Source organism: Urocitellus parryii, chromosome 3 (assembly GCF_045843805.1).
Source record: "Urocitellus parryii isolate mUroPar1 chromosome 3, mUroPar1.hap1, whole genome shotgun sequence".
Taxonomy (NCBI): domain Eukaryota; kingdom Metazoa; phylum Chordata; class Mammalia; order Rodentia; family Sciuridae; genus Urocitellus; species Urocitellus parryii.
In genome coordinates this window covers 177,232,447-177,243,338 of record NC_135533.1, presented here as the reverse complement: position 1 = coordinate 177,243,338, position 10,892 = coordinate 177,232,447, and the positions used below count along the sequence as shown (strand labels likewise).

Genomic DNA, 10,892 nt, shown 5'->3' with positions numbered 1-10,892 from the left:
CCCACATAAATACCGTTATCTCATAGAAGGCAAGATACCAAAAATATCCATTGGAAAAAAGATAGCATCTTCAACAAATGGTGCTGGGAAAACTGGAAATCCATATGTGGTAGTGAAATTTAACCCCTATCTCTCACCCTGCACCAAACCCAGCTCAAAGTGGATCACAGAGCTGGGAATCAGACCAGAGACCCTGTGCCTAATAGAGGAAAAAGCAGACCCAAATCTTCATCACACCAGATTAGGCCCTGACTTCCTTAACAAGATTCCTAAAGCTCAAGAAATAAAATCAAGAATTAATAAAATGTGATGGATTCAAACTGAAAAGCTTCTTCTCAGCAAAAGAAACAAATCAATGAGGTGAATAGAGAGCCTACATTTTGGGCGCAAATTTTTGCCACATCCACATCAGATAGAGCACTAATCTCCAGGATATATAAAGAAAAAAATTAACACTAAAAAAACAACCCAATCAATAAATGGGATAAGGAGGGGAACAGACACTTCTCAGAAGAAAATATACAATTGATCAACAAATATATGAAAAAATGTTCAACATCTCTAGTAATTACATAATTGCAAATTAAAACTACCCTAAGATTTTATCTCACTTCGGCCAGAATAGCAGTTACAGGAATACATACAACAATAAATGCGGGCGAGGATGTGAGGGGAAAGGCACACTCAGATATTGCTGCTAGGACTACAAATTGGTGCAACCACTATGGAAAGCAGTATGGAGATTCTTTAGAAAAGTTGGAATGGAACCACCATTTGACCCAGCTAGCCCACTCCTCAGTTTGTACCCAAAGGACTTAAAATCACCATACTATAGTGATGCAGCCACATCAATGTTCATATCAGCTCAATTCACAATAGCTAAACTGTGGAAGCAACCTGGATGCCCTTCAATAGACAAATAAAGAATATATATATATATATATATATATATATATATATATATATATAGAGAGAGAGAGAGAGAGAGAGAGAGAGAGAGAGAGAGAGCGCCTGGAGGCCCCCCGCTGTCTGTCAGGCCTATTGTGGACGTCCTGCAGTACAGCCAGAGGGACCTGGATACAGTGGTAAGCGCAACACAGGAAGAGAACCTGGAGCTGAAGAGCAGGTGTGAGGAACTCCGCGTAAGAACCTGGAGATGGGGAAAGTCAAAGTCATGGACGGGTTTGAAGGGCTTGTGTGCCAGGCTCAGAAACAGAAGGAGCTTGCTGAAGCCGAAATCCAGAAGGTTCTGAAAGAAAGAGACCAACTCACTATGGATCTGAACTCCATGGAAAAGTCTTTCTCTGACCTCTTCAAGCAGTTCGAGAAACAGAAGGAGGTACTTGAAGGTTACCGCAAGAATGAAGAGTCACTGAAGAAGTGCGTAGAGGATTACATAGTGAGGATGGAGAAAGAGGGCCAGAGGTACCAGGCACTGAAGGCCCATGGAGGAGAAGCTCAGGCTGGCAAACCAGGAGATCACCCAGGTCCGGAGCAAGGCCCAGGCGGAGGCCTTGGCCTACCAGGCGAGCCTGAGGAAGGCACAGATGCAGATCCACTCTCTGGAGAAGACTGTGGAGCAGAAGACTAAAGAAAACGATGAGCTGACCAGGATCTGTGATGACCTCATCTCTAAGATGGAAAAGATCTGATGAGGGCCATGGCCACACCTGCCTTTTCCTGTCTGTCTGTCCATCTGATTTGTCTTAGTTTTGTGTTCTTCTCTCTTAACCTCAACTTGGTTTCAAAATAGGTTGCTTTTAAAAGAAGACTAAAGTTTCCCTTAAGCTCAAAAAAAAAAAAATGGTGCTGGGAAAACTGGAAATCCATATCTAACAAAAGAGGTGAAGGACCTCCACAATGAAAACTATAGAACAATAAAGAAATAAATTTAAGAAGACCTTAGAAGTTGGAAAGACCTTCCAAGTTCTTGGATAGGCAGAATTAATATTATCAAAATGGCCATACTACCAAAAGCATTATACAGATTCAATGCAATCCCCATTAAAATACCAATGACATTTTTCACAGAACTAGAAAAGACATGTAGATAGATAGATAGATAGATAGATAGATAGATAGATAGATAGATAGATCCCCAACGGAATATTATTCAGCCACAAAAGAGAATGAAATTATGGCATTTGCCAGTAAATGGATGGAATTGGAGGCTATCATGATAAGTGAAATAAACCAGTTCCAAAAAGTCAAAGGTCAATTGTTTTCTTTGATATGTGGAAGCTAATCCAAAATAAGGGGGAGAGGGAGAATTTCATCAAAACAGAGGAAAGATCAGTGGAGTAGACCAAGAGGATTGAGAGGGAGGAAAGAGAAACAGGATAAGAGAAGAATAGTGGCATGAATCTGACCAAATATTCATATGTACATACATGAATAACCCCAGTGAATCTCAACATCAAGTATGTCCAGAAGACACTAATTAAAAATAAAATCTGTAAGTAAATTGTAGAAAGAACAGCAGTAGAGGGAGGGAGTGGGAGTGGGGAGAAGAAGTTCTGGGACTGAATTAGAACAAATTCCATTCCATGCTTTTGTGATTATGTCAAAATGTATCCTAATATTATATATAACTAAAAAGAACCAATAAAAATAATAATCTGGGCTGGGGTTGTGGCTCAGTGGTAGAGAGCTTGCCTAGCACATGGGAGCCACAGGATTTGATTCTCAGCACCACATATAAATAAATAAATAAAATAAAGGTCCATCAACATCTAAAATAAAAATAAAAATTTTATTTTTTTTTTTTTTTTTTTTTGTCTTCTTTTTTTTTTTTTTTTTTTTTTTTTTTTATTTTATTTTTTTTTATTGGTCGTTCATAACACTACATGGTTCTTAATACATCATATTACACGGTTTGATTCAAGTGGATTATGAACTCCCGCTTTTACCCCATATACAGATTGCTGTATCACACCAGTTTCCCTTCCATTAATTGACATATTGCCTTTCTAGTGTCTGATGTATTCTGCTGTCTGTCCTATTCTCTACTGTCCCCCCTCCCCTCCCCTCCCCTCCCCTCCCCTCCCCTTTTCTCTCTCTACCCCTTCTACTGTACATCCTTTCTTCCATTTGTATTATCTTGTCTTACCCCTCCTTTCCTCTTATATGACATTTTGTATAACCCTGAGGATCGCCTTCCATTTCCATGCAATTTCCCTTCTCACTCCCTTTCCCTCCCACCTCTTATCCCTGTTTAATGTAAATCTTCTTCTCAAGCTCTTCGTCCCTACCCTGTCCTTGTTTACTCCCCTTATATCAAAGGAGTCATTTGGTATTTGTTTTTTAAAGATTGACTAGCTTCACTTAGCATAATCTGCTCTAATGCCATCCATTTCCCTCCAAACTCTATGATTTTGTCATTTTTTAATGCAGAATAATACTCCATAGTATATAAATGCCACATTTTTTTAATCCATTCATCTATTGAAGGGCATCTAGGCTGGTTCCACAGTCTTGCTATCGTGAATTGAGCTGCTATGAACATCGATGTAGCAGTGTCCCTGTAGCATGCTCTTGTTAGGGCTTTAGGGAATAGACCGAGAAGGGGAATAGCTGGGTCGAATGGCGGTTCCATTCCCAGCTTTCCGAGAAATCTCCATACTGCTTTCCAAATTGGCTGCACCAATTTGCAGTCCCACCAGCAATGAACAAGAGTGCCCTTTTCCCCGCATCCTCTCCAGCACTTACTGTTGTTTGACTTCCTAATGGCTGCCAGTCTTACTGGAGTGAGATGGTATCTTAGGGTAGTTTTGATTTGCATTTCTCTGACTGCTAGTGATGGTGAGCATTTTTTCATGTACTTGTTGATTGATTGTATGTCCTCCTCTGAGAAGTGTCTGTTCAGGTCCTTGGCCCATTTATTGATTGGGTTATTTGTTATCTTATTGTCTAATTTTTTGAGTTCTTTGTATATTCTGGTAATTAGGGCTCTATCTGAAGTGTGTGGAGTAAAGATTTGTTCCCAGGATGTAGGCTCCCTGTTTATCTCTCTTATTGTTTCTTTTGCTGAGAAAAAACTTTTTAGTTTGAGTAAGTCCCATTTGTTGATTCTGTTTGTTAACTCTAGCGCTATGGGTGTCCTATTGAGGAATTTGGAGCCCGATCCCACAGCGTGCAGATCATAACCAACTTTTTCTTCTATCAGATGCCATGTCTCTGGTTTAATATCAAGCTCCTTGATCCATTTTGAGTTAACTTTTGTGCATGGCGAGAGATAGGGATTCAGATTCATTTTGGTGCAAATGCATTTCCAGTTTTCCCAGCACCATTTGTTGAAGATGCTATCCTTCCTCCATTGCATGCTTTTAGCCCCTTTATCAAAAATAAGATAGTTGTAGTTTTGTGGATTGGTTACTGTGTCCTCTATTCTGTACCATTGGTCCACCCGCCTGTTTTGGTACCAGTACCATGCTGTTTTAGTTACTATTGCTCTGTAGTATAGTTTGAAGTCTGGTATCGCTATACCGCCTGATTCACACTTCCTGCTTAGTATTGTTTTTGCTATTCTGGGTCTTTTATTATTCCATATGAATTTCCTGATTCTTTTATCGATTTCTACAAGATATGCTGTTGGGATTTTGATTGGCATTGCATTGAACTTATATAGGACTTTTGGTAATATCGCCATTTTGATGATGTTGGTTCTGCCTATCCATGAGCAGGGTATATTTTTCCATCTTCTAAGGTCTTCTTCTATGTCTTTCTTTAGGGTTCTGTAATTTTCATTGTATAAATCTTTTACCTCTTTTGTTAGGCTGATTCCCAAGTATTTTATTTTTTGGGGGGATATTGTGAATGGAGTAGTTGTCCTCATTTCCGTTTCAGAGGATTTGTCGCTGATATACAGGAATGCCTTGCCTAGCACATGGGAGCCACAGGATTTGATTCTCAGCACCACATATAAATAAATAAATAAAATAAAGGTCCATCAACATCTAAAATAAAAATAAAAATTTTAAAAAAATAATTCATTGTGTACTTGTAGTGAGAGCTATAATCTCTTAGAGTTTTGTGGAGGGTCTGAGTTTTATGTAAATCAACATCTTTTAGATGCTTAAACTGCTTGCTGATTTTGAGTTTAAACCATACATGCACTGTGACTTTCCACCCTGGTGCACAGAGTGACAGGTGTGTGGAGTACGTCCAGTTGACCTGTCATGGTAACTTGCACAGTTGCTCAATTCTTCCCAACTTGCAGGCTCACAGAGTCTCCACTTGACTAGTACTAAGGTAGCCAAATCAGATTGTTCAATATTGACTTCACTCTTTGGAATCTAGTTCCTCCACAGCCAAGACACATGTTTGATTACTTTAAGCCTCACAGATCAGATCTCCCTCTCCATAGTCAGTACACATGCTCAGAGTCCAACATTCCATCTAATCCTGGTGCCTCAGTGTCATAGATCCTCAGTTCCTGGGTTCAGATAGCTGCAAAGGATGCCTCCATCCTCAATGCGATTCAGCACGGACCTAGCAGAATGCAGCCTCTGCACCAAAATGCTAAGTTTTGCCAGAGCATATGGGATTATAAAAGCAAATGTGTATTATGCATAATATTATGTCACATTATCGGGCACATTTTTTTTAAAAGGCAACACCCACAGGTCTGAACAACTTCAATTTTATGCAAATTTCACAAGCACTAAAGCATGCTTACTTGTCACTTTTTCATCGAGTCAGCAGAGCGCCCCAGGGAGGAATGGGGTCTCACTTTGCAGAGCCGTTCATTGTTTGTGGATACCTTTGCAAACTCTCATCCCTTGCTAAAGGTTTTCTGGCTCTACCGAAGAAGAGTTCTTGGTTCACATTCTTCTTTTCTGACTGGCAGAAAGGAGCTTGTGTGAGCACAATGAGGCGACTCAATCCTCTTTGGGAATTCAATATGCTGTACCATGGATGCCCAACCCCGCACGATTTTTATAATCATAGCCATCATCTTTTTATTATGTCTTGGACTTGAGGAGGCCTGAAAGCAGATGTAACTCATGATGACCTGACTTCAATGGGAGAATGAACCAGGTGGCTAATTGTCTCTAAAACAAATACACTGATAATTAGCAGGAGAGCACAATGCAACAGAAGCCTAACCACCAACCTTTATTTAAGTTAAGCAAATGGGTGAGCAAATGATGCAGCTGCACCGCACTTTGACAAGTTAATAAGGGAGCCATACTTCATCTCGTCAGCCACACTAGCCAAAGCATGCCCTCAGGACTCAGTATCAATGATGCTAAAACTGTGGACTTGGGAAATTGTCAATGCTCACCGTGAAAACCCCTAGTCTGAGTACTTTGCGGTTTGAGGTGCTAGATTTTCTCATTCATGAAATGCTGGGGTCAAGGTCAAGACAGTAGCAGGTTGGCAAGATCTCACCCGTACACTCTGGAAGTGCTCATGATTGCAAGTCTCTAAAAATGGTAATGTGGTGACTGTCATGGCAAATTTCATTTTTCTAGAGTTTAGAATTATTCCACTTGGACTGCCTAATGTCTAGCTCAGAATTCAGCAAACCCTTTTCTGGAAAAAGCCAAATAGTAAATATTTCAGGTTTTGCGAGCCTTATAGTCTCTGTTGCAAGTACTGAAGTGTCATCTAATGCAAAAGCAGTCATAGACCGGATGGGAATAAGAGATTGCATTCCAATAAGGCTTTAAGGACACTAGAATTAAATTTCATATAATTTTCACATATAAAAATATTATTATTCTTTTGCTTTCTTTTCTTTTTTTAATTTTTAAAAATATTTTATTAATTTTTTAAAAAAATTTTATTAATTTTTAGTTTGGGGTGGACACAATATCTTTTATTTGTATGTGGTGCTGAGAATCGAACCCATTGCCTCATGCATACCAGGAGAGCGCACTACCACTTGAGCCAAATCCCTAGCCCCTGCTTTTTATTCAATGTTTTCTTACAAATGTAGGAAAGATTCTTGATTTGCAGGTCATACAAAAACAGGCTGGGTTTAACCCTTAGGCTGTAGTTTACTACTCACGGCCTAGATTAATTATTTGAGCTTGAATTTAGAATTCAAGGATAATATGGGTTATTCTCTCTGGTTTCCTGCTTATTTGTTTCTCTATTTTACAAGGGAATTTGGTTAATTCAGGAGCTAGAATCAAAGCCACAAGAAAGAGGTATTCAAATAAATTGATTCAATTCATACCATATTGAAATCTGCTCTCTAAATCATAGGTGATTTGTCAATAGGTGTTAAAATACACATATTCTTTGGCCCAAATACTTCACTTCCAGGAATTTATCCTAAGGAAATTATTAGGATTGTATTCAAAAACTGAACAACAATATCTAGTTTATTTATTACAGCATTATTTACAATAGCAAAAAAAAATATATATGTCCAGCAATAGAAACGTCAAATTGTGACATTGTCAATTTAATTAATGTCATTGTCATTAATTAAACAATTCGTGGTCATATTCTATAAAACAGATTATTATGTAGCCATTAAAAGTATGATGCATAAGACTATGTATTGTCATGGAAGGATGTTCAGGGGCTGAGGAAACAGTTAAATAACAAAAGAGTAAAGACAAAGTGATTCATTTTTTTTGTTTGTTTGTTTATAGAATTGCAGAAAATATTTAGGAGGAAAACTAAGGTGTTATTGTTCATCTCTGCAAGGTAAATTTGTGACCAGTTCTTAATTTCTTCTTTTGTGTTATATTTTCTAATTATTTTCATTCATTCGTTCACTCAACACATATTTATTAAGCAATCAGTATGTTCTAGGACCCAGTTTTTTTTTTTTTTTTTACATTGGAAATGGTATCCTTGGCCACTTTTAAAAATGTAAACATTTAAAAGAAGAAAAGACAATCTTCAGAAGTTAGTGTAAGAATGTACAAGCAGTTGGGGGTGAGTTGTGTGGAGGCCCAAATCATAGAAGAGACACTGCAGAAGATGAAGACCAGGGAGAATAAGGGCAGAGGCAACTGGGAACCAGGTTCTGAGATCTCTAAAGCTATTGGGTAGTAATTATCAGCAATGCAGCATCTGTCGCTCTATCATACTCTGCCACTCTGTCTTACCATTTTTCAAAACCAACTTTCACAACTATCTCCCACCCTATCAAGCAGCCAATGGACAAGTGCTAAAACAAGGATAAGATTTAGCTTAATAACCCAGGCCTTCTTTTTTTTTTTTTTTTTTTTTAAAAAGAAAGACATATTAGGTTGGGCGGGGGGCTCCTTATTCAATTCAGGTTTTCTTTTTTTTAAATTAGTGACTTAACATGTATCCTCATCCTTAACTAGTATCCTCATTATAGCAGAGTCTAGACTGCACTGAATGGTTTGGCCTAATTTCGACATATTTTTCAAGCACAGTATATTTTAAAACACTATGCACCTTAAAATACCAGAAGGGTGTTTTTAGAGAAATAGAAAAGCAAACATTTCCATGCTTTTTCCTATTGGCCCAATTGTTCTTGCTGGTTTCACTGAAATATTTAATCTTCTCGGGTGCTGAGTCTCAATACTGTTCCTCTGACGTTCACGCACATCAAGCACGTTTCTACGGCACTCGAGGTGATACCTGGTATGTGGTTCAGAAAAACCACAGGGATAAGAAGAATTTACAGGAATTATTTGGAGATAGAGACTTACAATCCCAAGACTACTGTGTGTTCTGCGTTATTTCAGCTATGAGAGTTCTTATGATTAAAACACTTGGATAATTAGAATAGAATTTATTATGGTGACAATTATACCCAAATATTCAAAGACATTGCTTTTGGGGAGCACTGGAGTGAATTCAGACAGTTTGATGTGGCTTCAGACACACAGGTGCTTTATTGAAAGCCATTGATACCAGGAGTAAAGTGATGGTCTTTCTACGAAGAGGAATTAGAAGTCCCAGAGAACTTGAAATCTTCTTACGTAGAATTGATATGGTATCCCACTTTGTTTCCTTTGCTGCATCCCCCAAGCACACAGAGTGTCTGTTTTATTTCCTGCATCTCTCTTTCTCTTCCCATTGATATTGGATAATTCTCTTCCAGCCTTCTAAAATAATAGTTCTGGTGTGTAGCTGGCCAGCAACCCAACATACAATCAAAACCATGCTGGCCAGATATGTGTCACTGCTTCTCAGCCATTGCTGATCCATCTGTCACTTTCCAAACACTGGGTTGGAAAAGCATCCAGTGAGCAGACAATGTCTACCAGGCTTGCATGCTTGTACACGTCACACACAGAGACACACACAAACACACTCACTTGCCCTGTATGGGATTCTGTGGACGTGTGCATTTTATCTAGAGTGTAAACCAGTATTTTTCAACAACAGGTTTGCCTCCATGTATAAAAGCTTGTGACTGTGGATTTTTATTTTTGTTTATTTGTTTTGTTTTTGGGGTTTTCTTTTGTTTTGTTTTGTTTACTTTTAAAATAAACTATTCCCTCCCTCAAGGAGGAATTTTAAAAATCTGCAGTGTTGTTATCATCACTGCCATTTTCCAAAAGATCCTCATCTGTAGCACAGAGAGAACCAAGTTGGGGCACAAATATTTGTATCTGCCTGTACAAACACTCAAAGGAGCAGCAATGGTTAGAAACAAAGAGAAACCTAGAAATAGGTATTTCAATTTTTTATATTACATATTATTTTCCCATTAATATATGAAAATCCTCCAGAGACTGGTTATGAGCTTGCATTGCTACTTTTATTTTTATCAATAATAATTGTGGGTTTTATTGGGCACTTCTTTTCCAGGGAGCTCTAAGTTTATGCAAAGCACTTTTCTTTTTCTCCTCACACCATCTTTGAGGCATAGCCAAGGGGTAGATCATTTTATCCCCATTGAAAAGATAAAAAAGAAATTCGTAGAGATGTCAGCACAAAGGAAAGTAAGTGTCCCTGGATTTGATTCAAGATTTTTCTCTTGCCCTCCTCCAACCAATTCTCTCCCCCAACATAGCCTCTCTGTCAAACAGAGTGATTTTTTTTTTTTAAAAGAAAGTCAGGCTATGTCTTTCCAGTGCTTGTGCTCTGGCCTATGAAATCTTCCTGGTTTGTCTGTCCCTGCAACCTTATCTCATGCCTCCTTCTTCTTAGTAGGCTCCACTGTCACTATCTGCCTAGGGTCAGGAACCCCAGAGACAAGAGTTCATGTGAGAGCCATGCATTAGGAAGGATTCTAGGGAAAATCAGTAGGAAAGTGAGGAAGTGGGACACAGAAGGAAAGGAAACTGAAAGATCAAGCAAAGTTTCAATTATATCATCTTTAACCCACTTCCACAGGTGAGATCTGAGGAGGTGCCTTCAGTCAGGGGCAAGGGAGCTGGAGAATTTACATCCCCAAGCACATCAATCATTGGCACATCGGGGTGTACGTTTCTGGAATTTCTAGCTCTCAGGACTTGCATGCAAATGAATTTTGGAAGTCTGATGTTATCCCTCCAATAAAGATAAACACATACTGCTACTGAGAGGGAAAGTATCCAGAAGGAAATAGATCTAAAAGGACAGGACAGAGAAGTGGCAGTGCCTGTGACACTGGGCTTCCATTCCTAAAACACTCCAAGGAGGAGTCTTGAGGTCCCATGAAATTCTGCACTCCTCTGAAACTCTTCCTCTAGCCCTTTGCAGGGATAGCCTTCTTGCCTTTAAAATAGTCTCTGCTCAATTTTCACCTTCTCTGCACTCCTATAAATGGAGGTGGAACTGTCTGTATAAAGGAAGCTCTCCTTCAACCTATTTCTCCAATGTCCTGTTATAATCCTTAGCTTTTCTCATGCCCAGCCTCCTGCTGCTAGAATGCAAGCTCTATGAGGGCAGGAATTCTGCTTTCTCTCCACTGTATCCTGAGCACACAGCCCAGCTTCTGAAGCTCAGGAGGTTTCACTCCA

At 39.0% G+C, this 10,892-nt stretch overlaps 1 pseudogene; it reads left to right on the top strand.

Moving 5' to 3' along the window:
- Positions 1 to 1,013: 1,013 nt before the first annotated feature.
- On the top strand, positions 1,014 to 1,665 carry LOC144253625 (transforming acidic coiled-coil-containing protein 3-like; annotated as a pseudogene).
- The last annotated feature ends 9,227 nt before the right edge of the window (positions 1,666 to 10,892 follow it).